The 14,588-nt window shown below is 52.6% G+C and overlaps 1 long non-coding RNA gene across 33 annotated transcripts in view; it reads right to left on the bottom strand.

The window, feature by feature from the left end:
* LOC120099378 (uncharacterized) overlaps positions 1-13,868 on the bottom strand; it is a 57,441-nt gene extending 43,573 nt beyond the window's left edge. For 28 of the 33 annotated variants that reach the window (XR_010061458.1, XR_010061460.1, XR_010061461.1 and 25 more), the window contains exons 1-3: positions 9,691-10,771; positions 3,943-6,972; positions 1,069-1,224 (exon numbers count right to left, since the gene is read on the bottom strand). This is a non-coding gene — a long non-coding RNA (uncharacterized LOC120099378). Of the gene's footprint in view, positions 1-1,068; positions 1,980-3,942; positions 7,728-9,690; positions 10,772-13,713 lie in introns of those variants that run through there. The other 5 variants (XR_010061457.1, XR_010061474.1, XR_010061454.1 and 2 more) reach the window with 5 other exon arrangements.
* Positions 13,869-14,588: the final 720 nt, after the last annotated feature.

Raw genomic sequence — 14,588 nt, 5'->3', positions numbered from 1 at the left:
GGCACTGGCGCTCTCCCTCCGCCCTTTCCGTGTCAAAAAACACCAAAATGCCACAGCCGCAAGCCACCAACATGGCCGACCAGCACCAGGACTTCTGCTACACTCAGATGGGTCTCTCTGCAGGACACTGGGGTTATCTAAGACATAGTTTTATAGGTTCTGCTCTGTGGCCTGTGTGTCCATGTGTATCCCCCGGTGCGTGCGGGCGGGAGTGGGTCTGTGTGTGTGTGTGTGTGTGTGTGTGTGTGTGTGTGCGCGCGCGTGTGTGTGTTTGTGCAAACCCCCACTCGAGTGTGCTGGGTGGAGCTTGTCTAGAAGATTCGGGACTTTTGAGGGTGTTTAAGTGCCACGGGAAAGTAGGAGCACAGGTCAGAGAAGACAGTAAGGGTTGCCAATCTCAGGCAATCCTCAGCTGTAGGGCATCTCCCAGCAACTGAAGCATCTGGCAGAGGAAGGAAATCACAAAGGGGCGTGACCATTTTCTCACAGTGGACCCTCAGAGAGCCCCACACAAGGTCAGTGACAATGGGGATCACAGGGGCTGATCCTCAGAAAGAGAGAAATGCCTCGACTTGATGACCAGGAGCTGACACTGCCCACTAAGTGCCCAGAAAGGCCACTGGTCTGAGGTGGGCGGGCCCAGGGAAGCAGCAGCTGCCTGCCTGACTCCGCCCACATGGGTGTCTAATACTGTAGGCAGCACCTTCTCTTCCCTCTTCAGGGTGCAAACTCCATGCTCCCAGGGCACACTCAACTTTCTAATCGAGGCAGCCAGCCAAGAAGGCCCTCACAGGATGGCCCGAGAGGAGACTAGGGCGGGTGGAGGGCCACCAAACTGCTCCATGGGGCACTAGGCACAGCACTGCCTTCCCACCAGGCAGGAGGAGGCTCTCCACCGGACCCTAGTCACAGCACTGCCTTCCCACCAGGCAGGAGGAGGCTCTCCAGTCGACCGGGTGCCATGGGTGGGCAGTTGTGTGTGCCTGACAGGCCTTCAGTTTCCCTGGCCTGAGCCCCTGCTCCGATGGGAGGTGACAAGAAGAGGCCAGGAAACCTCGTCCTACTTACTCGTGCACACAGCTTGTTATCTCTTGCATCCCTTCAATGGGACTTTTGGCTGATGCTGGGCCAAAGAGTCATCCAGCCGCCATCTGTCCACGACCGAGGCCTCAGAAGGTCCGGGAAGATCAAGTCCGCAATCTCAACTCCAGGCCGCCCGGCACCCTGAGCAGAAGACGAGGACATATCCAAAGAAAGAATGAATATACCACCCCAGGCCAGGCATGCGGGCTTCAGGCTTCCCCTCACAATCCAACCTGTCCTTCTCACACAACGCTGACCTCAGCCCAGAAAGGACTGCTACAACGTGGACTCTCACTGGACCTGCTTCACAACAAACACTCTCGGGCCTTGGATCCAGAACTGGGCTCACACAACCCATCGATTCATAGTCACAAAAGCACAAAGAGACAGAGACAGAGACACGGAAGGGGGGCGAGGGAGAAGGAAAGGGAGAGGGAGAGGGAGAGAGACCTAGAGGTACAAACAGACACAGAAACACTGGTTCCCAGACTTTTAAGAATCTAGACGGTGCATCTGCTCTTTCCAGAACCATCTCTCTCCTTCCACAAAATCCCTGGACAAGGCAGAAACGGCCAGGTGTCTTTTGATACTTCTTTCTGGCTCATCTGCCTGGATGTTAGGGAAGGTGAACCAAGAGTAATGCTTCCTGCTTGGGAGTGAGGCACCACAGCCACGAGGCTTTCCAAAGACCCTGTCCAGATGTCACCCTACCAGCCAGCCCTGAGTAGAACCCCCTTGGCAGCACAGCATCCTCTGGCTGTTTGTGTTCACATTTCCCCTGAGCCCCAATGCTGCCCCTGGCCTCTTAGTCCGCTTGGTACACACAGGGCGGTTGCTTGTTCTGGGCATCCAGGGCTTTTCCTGACAAGTCTGGGACAATTCCGGGACAGCATCATCTAGACAGCCAGATGGAGAACGACAATGAGAGAGGAGGCAGAACTTTACTCCACAGCTACCAAGAGCCCTAACAATGGCCAGTGCCAATCCGGGCCACAGGGGTGCAGTCTGTGAAAGAACCAAAGGCCTGGATTTGAGGACCAGGAGCTGACACTGCCCACTGGGACCCTGCTCGCCACCTGCTGAAGAGCCCAAAGAGAGAGCCTTTTCCAAAAGAAAGGAAGGGAAAATCAGAGATGACACTGGCCAGTGACAGGAAGGGGTTGAGGTGGGGTCATCTTGGGCCGACAGTGAGTTATTTGGATTAAAGACATGTGACCCCCAAAGGCTACCTGGCCCAGAGATTTGGAGACAGCCAGGAGAAGCTGTGTAGCCTGTCCTCTCGCCCTGTGTCTCTGGGTCTAACATGGGGTGCTGGGGGGCGTCAGGAGTTGACTTCCCGGAAGGCAGGTGCTGGGGAGACTCAAATGAAAACCAGGGGACCCTGGATCTATCTGGTGAACAGGGACGGGCAGGACAAGTTGCCCGCAAACACCCAGTTGCAGGCCTGGGTGCAGATTCCCGTGTACAGTGATCCAGGGCACCCTGTCGAGCCTAAGATGTCTGCCAGCCCTAGCTCAGGACCTGGGAGGCTGGGCTCGCAGAGTCCATCTAGCCAAAGCCTGTGTCGCCCGTGCTGTCCTCTGGACAGCTGCATCATGGAGGCTCACAGGCCTCTCCTCGGCCACCAAATCCTCGGAAAGCCCTGCTCCTTCCCGTTTAACCAGGAAACTTTCTAGACACTAGCAGGACTGCCGCCATGTTGAGAGAGGCGAAGTAGCCTGCAGGAGGAATACTCGAAACAATTCCGCTTGATGGCAGTAGTGCACTGCGAATGCTAACCATGGGTCGGCACTGGCGCTCTCCCTCCGCCCTTTCCGTGTCAAAAAACACCAAAATGCCACAGCCGCAAGCCACCAACATGGCCGACCAGCACCAGGACTTCTGCTACACTCAGATGGGTCTCTCTGCAGGACACTGGGGTTATCTAAGACATAGTTTTATAGGTTCTGCTCTGTGGCCTGTGTGTCCATGTGTATCCCCCGGTGCGTGCGGGCGGGAGTGGGTCTGTGTGTGTGTGTGTGTGTGTGTGTGTGTGTGTGTGTGTGCGCGCGCGTGTGTGTGTTTGTGCAAACCCCCACTCGAGTGTGCTGGGTGGAGCTTGTCTAGAAGATTCGGGACTTTTGAGGGTGTTTAAGTGCCACGGGAAAGTAGGAGCACAGGTCAGAGAAGACAGTAAGGGTTGCCAATCTCAGGCAATCCTCAGCTGTAGGGCATCTCCCAGCAACTGAAGCATCTGGCAGAGGAAGGAAATCACAAAGGGGCGTGACCATTTTCTCACAGTGGACCCTCAGAGAGCCCCACACAAGGTCAGTGACAATGGGGATCACAGGGGCTGATCCTCAGAAAGAGAGAAATGCCTCGACTTGATGACCAGGAGCTGACACTGCCCACTAAGTGCCCAGAAAGGCCACTGGTCTGAGGTGGGCGGGCCCAGGGAAGCAGCAGCTGCCTGCCTGACTCCGCCCACATGGGTGTCTAATACTGTAGGCAGCACCTTCTCTTCCCTCTTCAGGGTGCAAACTCCATGCTCCCAGGGCACACTCAACTTTCTAATCGAGGCAGCCAGCCAAGAAGGCCCTCACAGGATGGCCCGAGAGGAGACTAGGGCGGGTGGAGGGCCACCAAACTGCTCCATGGGGCACTAGGCACAGCACTGCCTTCCCACCAGGCAGGAGGAGGCTCTCCACCGGACCCTAGTCACAGCACTGCCTTCCCACCAGGCAGGAGGAGGCTCTCCAGTCGACCGGGTGCCATGGGTGGGCAGTTGTGTGTGCCTGACAGGCCTTCAGTTTCCCTGGCCTGAGCCCCTGCTCCGATGGGAGGTGACAAGAAGAGGCCAGGAAACCTCGTCCTACTTACTCGTGCACACAGCTTGTTATCTCTTGCATCCCTTCAATGGGACTTTTGGCTGATGCTGGGCCAAAGAGTCATCCAGCCGCCATCTGTCCACGACCGAGGCCTCAGAAGGTCCGGGAAGATCAAGTCCGCAATCTCAACTCCAGGCCGCCCGGCACCCTGAGCAGAAGACGAGGACATATCCAAAGAAAGAATGAATATACCACCCCAGGCCAGGCATGCGGGCTTCAGGCTTCCCCTCACAATCCAACCTGTCCTTCTCACACAACGCTGACCTCAGCCCAGAAAGGACTGCTACAACGTGGACTCTCACTGGACCTGCTTCACAACAAACACTCTCGGGCCTTGGATCCAGAACTGGGCTCACACAACCCATCGATTCATAGTCACAAAAGCACAAAGAGACAGAGACAGAGACACGGAAGGGGGGCGAGGGAGAAGGAAAGGGAGAGGGAGAGGGAGAGAGACCTAGAGGTACAAACAGACACAGAAACACTGGTTCCCAGACTTTTAAGAATCTAGACGGTGCATCTGCTCTTTCCAGAACCATCTCTCTCCTTCCACAAAATCCCTGGACAAGGCAGAAACGGCCAGGTGTCTTTTGATACTTCTTTCTGGCTCATCTGCCTGGATGTTAGGGAAGGTGAACCAAGAGTAATGCTTCCTGCTTGGGAGTGAGGCACCACAGCCACGAGGCTTTCCAAAGACCCTGTCCAGATGTCACCCTACCAGCCAGCCCTGAGTAGAACCCCCTTGGCAGCACAGCATCCTCTGGCTGTTTGTGTTCACATTTCCCCTGAGCCCCAATGCTGCCCCTGGCCTCTTAGTCCGCTTGGTACACACAGGGCGGTTGCTTGTTCTGGGCATCCAGGGCTTTTCCTGACAAGTCTGGGACAATTCCGGGACAGCATCATCTAGAGAGCCAGATGGAGAACGACAATGAGAGAGGAGGCAGAACTTTACTCCACAGCTACCAAGAGCCCTAACAATGGCCAGTGCCAATCCGGGCCACAGGGGTGCAGTCTGTGAAAGAACCAAAGGCCTGGATTTGAGGACCAGGAGCTGACACTGCCCACTGGGACCCTGCTCGCCACCTGCTGAAGAGCCCAAAGAGAGAGCCTTTTCCAAAAGAAAGGAAGGGAAAATCAGAGATGACACTGGCCAGTGACAGGAAGGGGTTGAGGTGGGGTCATCTTGGGCCGACAGTGAGTTATTTGGATTAAAGACATGTGACCCCCAAAGGCTACCTGGCCCAGAGATTTGGAGACAGCCAGGAGAAGCTGTGTAGCCTGTCCTCTCGCCCTGTGTCTCTGGGTCTAACATGGGGTGCTGGGGGGCGTCAGGAGTTGACTTCCCGGAAGGCAGGTGCTGGGGAGACTCAAATGAAAACCAGGGGACCCTGGATCTATCTGGTGAACAGGGACGGGCAGGACAAGTTGCCCGCAAACACCCAGTTGCAGGCCTGGGTGCAGATTCCCGTGTACAGTGATCCAGGGCACCCTGTCGAGCCTAAGATGTCTGCCAGCCCTAGCTCAGGACCTGGGAGGCTGGGCTCGCAGAGTCCATCTAGCCAAAGCCTGTGTCGCCCGTGCTGTCCTCTGGACAGCTGCATCATGGAGGCTCACAGGCCTCTCCTCGGCCACCAAATCCTCGGAAAGCCCTGCTCCTTCCCGTTTAACCAGGAAACTTTCTAGACACTAGCAGGACTGCCGCCATGTTGAGAGAGGCGAAGTAGCCTGCAGGAGGAATACTCGAAACAATTCCGCTTGATGGCAGTAGTGCACTGCGAATGCTAACCATGGGTCGGCACTGGCGCTCTCCCTCCGCCCTTTCCGTGTCAAAAAACACCAAAATGCCACAGCCGCAAGCCACCAACATGGCCGACCAGCACCAGGACTTCTGCTACACTCAGATGGGTCTCTCTGCAGGACACTGGGGTTATCTAAGACATAGTTTTATAGGTTCTGCTCTGTGGCCTGTGTGTCCATGTGTATCCCCCGGTGCGTGCGGGCGGGAGTGGGTCTGTGTGTGTGTGTGTGTGTGTGTGTGTGTGTGTGTGTGTGCGCGCGCGTGTGTGTGTTTGTGCAAACCCCCACTCGAGTGTGCTGGGTGGAGCTTGTCTAGAAGATTCGGGACTTTTGAGGGTGTTTAAGTGCCACGGGAAAGTAGGAGCACAGGTCAGAGAAGACAGTAAGGGTTGCCAATCTCAGGCAATCCTCAGCTGTAGGGCATCTCCCAGCAACTGAAGCATCTGGCAGAGGAAGGAAATCACAAAGGGGCGTGACCATTTTCTCACAGTGGACCCTCAGAGAGCCCCACACAAGGTCAGTGACAATGGGGATCACAGGGGCTGATCCTCAGAAAGAGAGAAATGCCTCGACTTGATGACCAGGAGCTGACACTGCCCACTAAGTGCCCAGAAAGGCCACTGGTCTGAGGTGGGCGGGCCCAGGGAAGCAGCAGCTGCCTGCCTGACTCCGCCCACATGGGTGTCTAATACTGTAGGCAGCACCTTCTCTTCCCTCTTCAGGGTGCAAACTCCATGCTCCCAGGGCACACTCAACTTTCTAATCGAGGCAGCCAGCCAAGAAGGCCCTCACAGGATGGCCCGAGAGGAGACTAGGGCGGGTGGAGGGCCACCAAACTGCTCCATGGGGCACTAGGCACAGCACTGCCTTCCCACCAGGCAGGAGGAGGCTCTCCACCGGACCCTAGTCACAGCACTGCCTTCCCACCAGGCAGGAGGAGGCTCTCCAGTCGACCGGGTGCCATGGGTGGGCAGTTGTGTGTGCCTGACAGGCCTTCAGTTTCCCTGGCCTGAGCCCCTGCTCCGATGGGAGGTGACAAGAAGAGGCCAGGAAACCTCGTCCTACTTACTCGTGCACACAGCTTGTTATCTCTTGCATCCCTTCAATGGGACTTTTGGCTGATGCTGGGCCAAAGAGTCATCCAGCCGCCATCTGTCCACGACCGAGGCCTCAGAAGGTCCGGGAAGATCAAGTCCGCAATCTCAACTCCAGGCCGCCCGGCACCCTGAGCAGAAGACGAGGACATATCCAAAGAAAGAATGAATATACCACCCCAGGCCAGGCATGCGGGCTTCAGGCTTCCCCTCACAATCCAACCTGTCCTTCTCACACAACGCTGACCTCAGCCCAGAAAGGACTGCTACAACGTGGACTCTCACTGGACCTGCTTCACAACAAACACTCTCGGGCCTTGGATCCAGAACTGGGCTCACACAACCCATCGATTCATAGTCACAAAAGCACAAAGAGACAGAGACAGAGACACGGAAGGGGGGCGAGGGAGAAGGAAAGGGAGAGGGAGAGGGAGAGAGACCTAGAGGTACAAACAGACACAGAAACACTGGTTCCCAGACTTTTAAGAATCTAGACGGTGCATCTGCTCTTTCCAGAACCATCTCTCTCCTTCCACAAAATCCCTGGACAAGGCAGAAACGGCCAGGTGTCTTTTGATACTTCTTTCTGGCTCATCTGCCTGGATGTTAGGGAAGGTGAACCAAGAGTAATGCTTCCTGCTTGGGAGTGAGGCACCACAGCCACGAGGCTTTCCAAAGACCCTGTCCAGATGTCACCCTACCAGCCAGCCCTGAGTAGAACCCCCTTGGCAGCACAGCATCCTCTGGCTGTTTGTGTTCACATTTCCCCTGAGCCCCAATGCTGCCCCTGGCCTCTTAGTCCGCTTGGTACACACAGGGCGGTTGCTTGTTCTGGGCATCCAGGGCTTTTCCTGACAAGTCTGGGACAATTCCGGGACAGCATCATCTAGACAGCCAGATGGAGAACGACAATGAGAGAGGAGGCAGAACTTTACTCCACAGCTACCAAGAGCCCTAACAATGGCCAGTGCCAATCCGGGCCACAGGGGTGCAGTCTGTGAAAGAACCAAAGGCCTGGATTTGAGGACCAGGAGCTGACACTGCCCACTGGGACCCTGCTCGCCACCTGCTGAAGAGCCCAAAGAGAGAGCCTTTTCCAAAAGAAAGGAAGGGAAAATCAGAGATGACACTGGCCAGTGACAGGAAGGGGTTGAGGTGGGGTCATCTTGGGCCGACAGTGAGTTATTTGGATTAAAGACATGTGACCCCCAAAGGCTACCTGGCCCAGAGATTTGGAGACAGCCAGGAGAAGCTGTGTAGCCTGTCCTCTCGCCCTGTGTCTCTGGGTCTAACATGGGGTGCTGGGGGGCGTCAGGAGTTGACTTCCCGGAAGGCAGGTGCTGGGGAGACTCAAATGAAAACCAGGGGACCCTGGATCTATCTGGTGAACAGGGACGGGCAGGACAAGTTGCCCGCAAACACCCAGTTGCAGGCCTGGGTGCAGATTCCCGTGTACAGTGATCCAGGGCACCCTGTCGAGCCTAAGATGTCTGCCAGCCCTAGCTCAGGACCTGGGAGGCTGGGCTCGCAGAGTCCATCTAGCCAAAGCCTGTGTCGCCCGTGCTGTCCTCTGGACAGCTGCATCATGGAGGCTCACAGGCCTCTCCTCGGCCACCAAATCCTCGGAAAGCCCTGCTCCTTCCCGTTTAACCAGGAAACTTTCTAGACACTAGCAGGACTGCCGCCATGTTGAGAGAGGCGAAGTAGCCTGCAGGAGGAATACTCGAAACAATTCCGCTTGATGGCAGTAGTGCACTGCGAATGCTAACCATGGGTCGGCACTGGCGCTCTCCCTCCGCCCTTTCCGTGTCAAAAAACACCAAAATGCCACAGCCGCAAGCCACCAACATGGCCGACCAGCACCAGGACTTCTGCTACACTCAGATGGGTCTCTCTGCAGGACACTGGGGTTATCTAAGACATAGTTTTATAGGTTCTGCTCTGTGGCCTGTGTGTCCATGTGTATCCCCCGGTGCGTGCGGGCGGGAGTGGGTCTGTGTGTGTGTGTGTGTGTGTGTGTGTGTGTGTGTGTGTGCGCGCGCGTGTGTGTGTTTGTGCAAACCCCCACTCGAGTGTGCTGGGTGGAGCTTGTCTAGAAGATTCGGGACTTTTGAGGGTGTTTAAGTGCCACGGGAAAGTAGGAGCACAGGTCAGAGAAGACAGTAAGGGTTGCCAATCTCAGGCAATCCTCAGCTGTAGGGCATCTCCCAGCAACTGAAGCATCTGGCAGAGGAAGGAAATCACAAAGGGGCGTGACCATTTTCTCACAGTGGACCCTCAGAGAGCCCCACACAAGGTCAGTGACAATGGGGATCACAGGGGCTGATCCTCAGAAAGAGAGAAATGCCTCGACTTGATGACCAGGAGCTGACACTGCCCACTAAGTGCCCAGAAAGGCCACTGGTCTGAGGTGGGCGGGCCCAGGGAAGCAGCAGCTGCCTGCCTGACTCCGCCCACATGGGTGTCTAATACTGTAGGCAGCACCTTCTCTTCCCTCTTCAGGGTGCAAACTCCATGCTCCCAGGGCACACTCAACTTTCTAATCGAGGCAGCCAGCCAAGAAGGCCCTCACAGGATGGCCCGAGAGGAGACTAGGGCGGGTGGAGGGCCACCAAACTGCTCCATGGGGCACTAGGCACAGCACTGCCTTCCCACCAGGCAGGAGGAGGCTCTCCACCGGACCCTAGTCACAGCACTGCCTTCCCACCAGGCAGGAGGAGGCTCTCCAGTCGACCGGGTGCCATGGGTGGGCAGTTGTGTGTGCCTGACAGGCCTTCAGTTTCCCTGGCCTGAGCCCCTGCTCCGATGGGAGGTGACAAGAAGAGGCCAGGAAACCTCGTCCTACTTACTCGTGCACACAGCTTGTTATCTCTTGCATCCCTTCAATGGGACTTTTGGCTGATGCTGGGCCAAAGAGTCATCCAGCCGCCATCTGTCCACGACCGAGGCCTCAGAAGGTCCGGGAAGATCAAGTCCGCAATCTCAACTCCAGGCCGCCCGGCACCCTGAGCAGAAGACGAGGACATATCCAAAGAAAGAATGAATATACCACCCCAGGCCAGGCATGCGGGCTTCAGGCTTCCCCTCACAATCCAACCTGTCCTTCTCACACAACGCTGACCTCAGCCCAGAAAGGACTGCTACAACGTGGACTCTCACTGGACCTGCTTCACAACAAACACTCTCGGGCCTTGGATCCAGAACTGGGCTCACACAACCCATCGATTCATAGTCACAAAAGCACAAAGAGACAGAGACAGAGACACGGAAGGGGGGCGAGGGAGAAGGAAAGGGAGAGGGAGAGGGAGAGAGACCTAGAGGTACAAACAGACACAGAAACACTGGTTCCCAGACTTTTAAGAATCTAGACGGTGCATCTGCTCTTTCCAGAACCATCTCTCTCCTTCCACAAAATCCCTGGACAAGGCAGAAACGGCCAGGTGTCTTTTGATACTTCTTTCTGGCTCATCTGCCTGGATGTTAGGGAAGGTGAACCAAGAGTAATGCTTCCTGCTTGGGAGTGAGGCACCACAGCCACGAGGCTTTCCAAAGACCCTGTCCAGATGTCACCCTACCAGCCAGCCCTGAGTAGAACCCCCTTGGCAGCACAGCATCCTCTGGCTGTTTGTGTTCACATTTCCCCTGAGCCCCAATGCTGCCCCTGGCCTCTTAGTCCGCTTGGTACACACAGGGCGGTTGCTTGTTCTGGGCATCCAGGGCTTTTCCTGACAAGTCTGGGACAATTCCGGGACAGCATCATCTAGACAGCCAGATGGAGAACGACAATGAGAGAGGAGGCAGAACTTTACTCCACAGCTACCAAGAGCCCTAACAATGGCCAGTGCCAATCCGGGCCACAGGGGTGCAGTCTGTGAAAGAACCAAAGGCCTGGATTTGAGGACCAGGAGCTGACACTGCCCACTGGGACCCTGCTCGTCACCTACTGAAGAGCCCAAAGAGAGAGTCTTTTCCAAAAGAATGGAAGGGAAAATCAGAGATGATACTGGCCAGTGACAGGAAGGGGTTGAGGTGGGGTCATCTTGGGCCGACAGTGAGTTATTTGGATTAAAGACATGTGACCCCAAAGGCTACCTGGGCTTGAGATATTGAGACAATGCAGAGAAGCTGGGAGTCTCTTACCCCACCTTGTTTTTCATTGTGGAAAAGTATAATGTTCTACCCCTGGATGCAGATTCTTTTTTTGAGATTTCCTGTCTTTCTGCAGATCAAGAATCAAATACACACAGGTACTTTTTCTCTGCATTTACCCTGTACCCAATTCCATATTTCTAGTTCTCTCTAGCTTTAATTTTATGTTCTCTTCTTTTGTCCAGAATAAGGTGCCTATTTTATAGCTTGTTGGATTCCATTTTGCTAGTATCTCAATATCCTTGTGTCATCAACAGGTGCAAGGGAAATTTAACAATATAAAAACTTTTGTGTGTATATGTAAATACATATATATACACATACATATATATACATACATATACATACATATACATATATATGGAGACAGAGAGAAATAGAGAGGGAGAGAGGGAGAGAGAGAGCGCACATCAATTAGTTTTTAGTGATTGAAGTCAAATTACTTTGATAGGACTTTTGCACCCTTCAGAATTTAATCATTCATAAGGAATATAATCACACACTGATATCCATTTAGACGAGATAAGAGACAGCATGTGCTTGGTTTAAGAGTTTTCATTACATGTAAAAACGTGTATCATATGGACTGGAGATTTGGCTCAGCGGTGAGAGCGCTCATTGCTCATTCAGAGGTCCTGGGTTCAATTCCCCAGCCACCACTTGGTGCCTACAACCATTTGTATTGGGATCCAATTATCTCTTCCAATGTGTTTGAGGACACCTAGAGTGTACTCATATACATACAATTATATATCTAGGATTCTGGAGGTGTCTCAGCAGATAAGTGTTTTTAGCTTTGTGAGCCTGACAACTTTAGCTCAGCTCCCTCGAAAGCATAAACATAGCCAGGACCAATAGTGTACATGCCATCCCTACCTTTGTATAGGCAGAGAGAAATCAAAGAGAGCACAATAAACTCAGAGTGTAGGCCATTTAGCCTTGTGCTGGCAGTACAGTGTCTACTCAGACAAGGTTACAATGTCCTCTGATGAACATGTACACTTTGCTTTTCATACTGCACTCTCAAATGCTTCCTAAACACACACACACACACACACACACACACACACACACACACACACACACACTCATCTACATATATATACACACAAGGTTAAATCATAAAATACAGCTCTCCAGTGCTGGATGTGTTAGCGTAGGCCTGTAATCTCAGCATTCTGGAGCTGAATGGTGGAGAGCACTGGGTATAAGGTACTGACTTTGGGAGACCCGACAACAACAAACAAACAAACAAACAAAAGAGATAGCATGGTCCTAATGTCTTGTGGGGATCAAATCAGCTCCATGTACCCATAGGAATGGCTACGCACACAGAGTTCATGGATCCATGCCTGGTTCACTGAATAATAAACCTTTATAAACTGTGTTGCTATGAAAAAAGCCAAGGAAGAGGGAACCTGATTTTTGCTGTTTTTTTGTTTGGGGTACTAGGTCATTCCTTTAGCATTCTAGGCTCTCTAGGAAGCTTATGTTTTCCTACATAAGATTTTATACTTAGCAAAAGAGTACTGTATTTGAACATAATATTCACTGTGGCAAATAGGAACTTTAATATCCTACACTCCTGAATTTCTCCTTCAGTATGAATAACAAGGAATACAAGGACACAGAAATACACAAATGCAGACATTTCCGGAAGTAAATAACATCTGACCTACTTTAAGATAGTACTTGCTCGACTTAAACACATTTTGAATTATTATTGACCTTGGTAACTCATATCATTTCTTTTTATAAATTTAAAAGTTTGATTATTCCTTTACTATTCCAGGGAGCATGCGATCCTGTGGGAAAGTGACTTTACTTGAATGTGCCAGGCTTTGGTATCCACAATCAGTGCTGTAATAATAATAATAACAATAATTTCATATCTCCCAGGTTCACAAGTCTGGAGTCTTGAGCTATGAAAATGGACGTGGGCACCAGGCAACGATGGCCCACACCTTTAGTTCCAGTACTCGGGAGGCAGAGTGTAATGGAATCTCAGTGAGTTTGAGGCCAGCTTGGCCTACAGAATGTTCCAGGGCAGCCAGGTCTACAGGTCTACACACATAGACCATGGCTCAAAAAAAAAAAAAAGTAAAAGAAAAAGAAAACCAGAACAAAAACGGAAAAAGAAAACAGAGAGAGAGAAAGAGAGAGAGAGAGAGAGAGGGAGAGAGAAAGAGAGAGATCCTGAATTTTTGTGAGAACTTGCCAATGCACGCTCAAAAATGCAGCTGTTTTGCTATTGTTTGTATGTCTGTCTGTCTGAAACATCTATAATACTAAAAGTTCTTACTGGTTAAGTTTGAGGCTCCGAGTTAGCCATTCACAGGGCAAACCACCACAGCACCTGCACCTCCCTAGCCGAGGGTAGGTGAGCCCTGCTTAGGGTGAAAGTCCCTGAAACTTCTCTGCCTTTGCTGCGTCCTGTCCCAGAGAAGTGCTTCTGAATGCCCCATGGGATTCTTCCACCAAGGCTCTCCAGATGCTGGCCAGAGCAGAAAAGTCAGTGCCCCTAAACTCAAGAAAAAGGCCAAGCCACGTGGTGTTCCCTCCTCAGTCCAGAGGGTTCCCGGTGCGCTCCAAAGCCCAAGGCTCCCAGCTGAGATTTTCACACTCAGAGGGGAGAGGAGAAGATGCACAAAGACCGCACTAGACACCAATTCCTCCCGCACCTCAGAAGGAGTCAGAGGGTGGGGAGGTAGGGATAAACTTACTTGGTCCAGGCCAGGCTGTCCTGCGGGCGAATTTCAGACCTGTGGAGGGCTGCAATGGCCAGCAGCAATCGCTCTGCGCCATCTCTAGGACTCCGGATTCTTGGGAGCCAAGAAGAAAAGGAAGGGGAGCAATCCTTTCCCACCTAGTGCTGGCTCCGCCCTGCGGATGTGAGACAACTTAGATCCGCCCCCGTGTCTCAAAGCGGCTGAGAGCGATTGGCCTGGGAAAACCACACGGTTTTGGAAGAGCTCGTTTTGCTAGTCGCTGAGAGGCTATTTGGCCCCATTAAGTTACCGAAGGAACACTATTAACAGGAAAGTAGCCATCCAAAATTCTCAAAAGTATTTACAGGAAAAAAACACCTTAAATAAGGTTTAATAAGGATTAGCGTTCTGGCCACCACACCATTAGGATTGATTTGCCTACATGTCTGTGTACAGCATGCATTCCTAGTGCCCACAATGTCCGAAATAGGGCCAGAGAGGGCCCTTGAACAGGAGTTATAGAAACAGACGGGGATGAACTACTATGCAAGTGCTGGGAATTGTATCTGGGTCCTCTGGAAGAGCAGTGGGACCTCTTAACTGCTGAATCATTTCTCGAGCCCTGTACTAGGGTCATATCCTCAAGTTCTGGCAAAAAAAACAAAAAAAAAACAAAAAAAAAAAACAAAAAAAAAAAAACAAAAAAAAAAACCGCACCAGAATTGTTTGGGGGAATCTCTTGGACCAGGAAAGCACAGACCTCCAAGAGAGATTTCTACACTTGGCACCAGGTTTTTTGTTCTAAAGCCTTTGAGGGAAGAACATTATTCCCCAAGGTGGAGTAATTGTGATTCAACTATGTTTGTTTGTTTGTGTTTGTTTGTTTGTTT

This window comes from Rattus norvegicus, chromosome X (assembly GCF_036323735.1).
Source record: "Rattus norvegicus strain BN/NHsdMcwi chromosome X, GRCr8, whole genome shotgun sequence".
NCBI lineage: Eukaryota > Metazoa > Chordata > Mammalia > Rodentia > Muridae > Rattus > Rattus norvegicus.
This window is presented reverse-complemented; position numbering and strand designations above follow the sequence as displayed.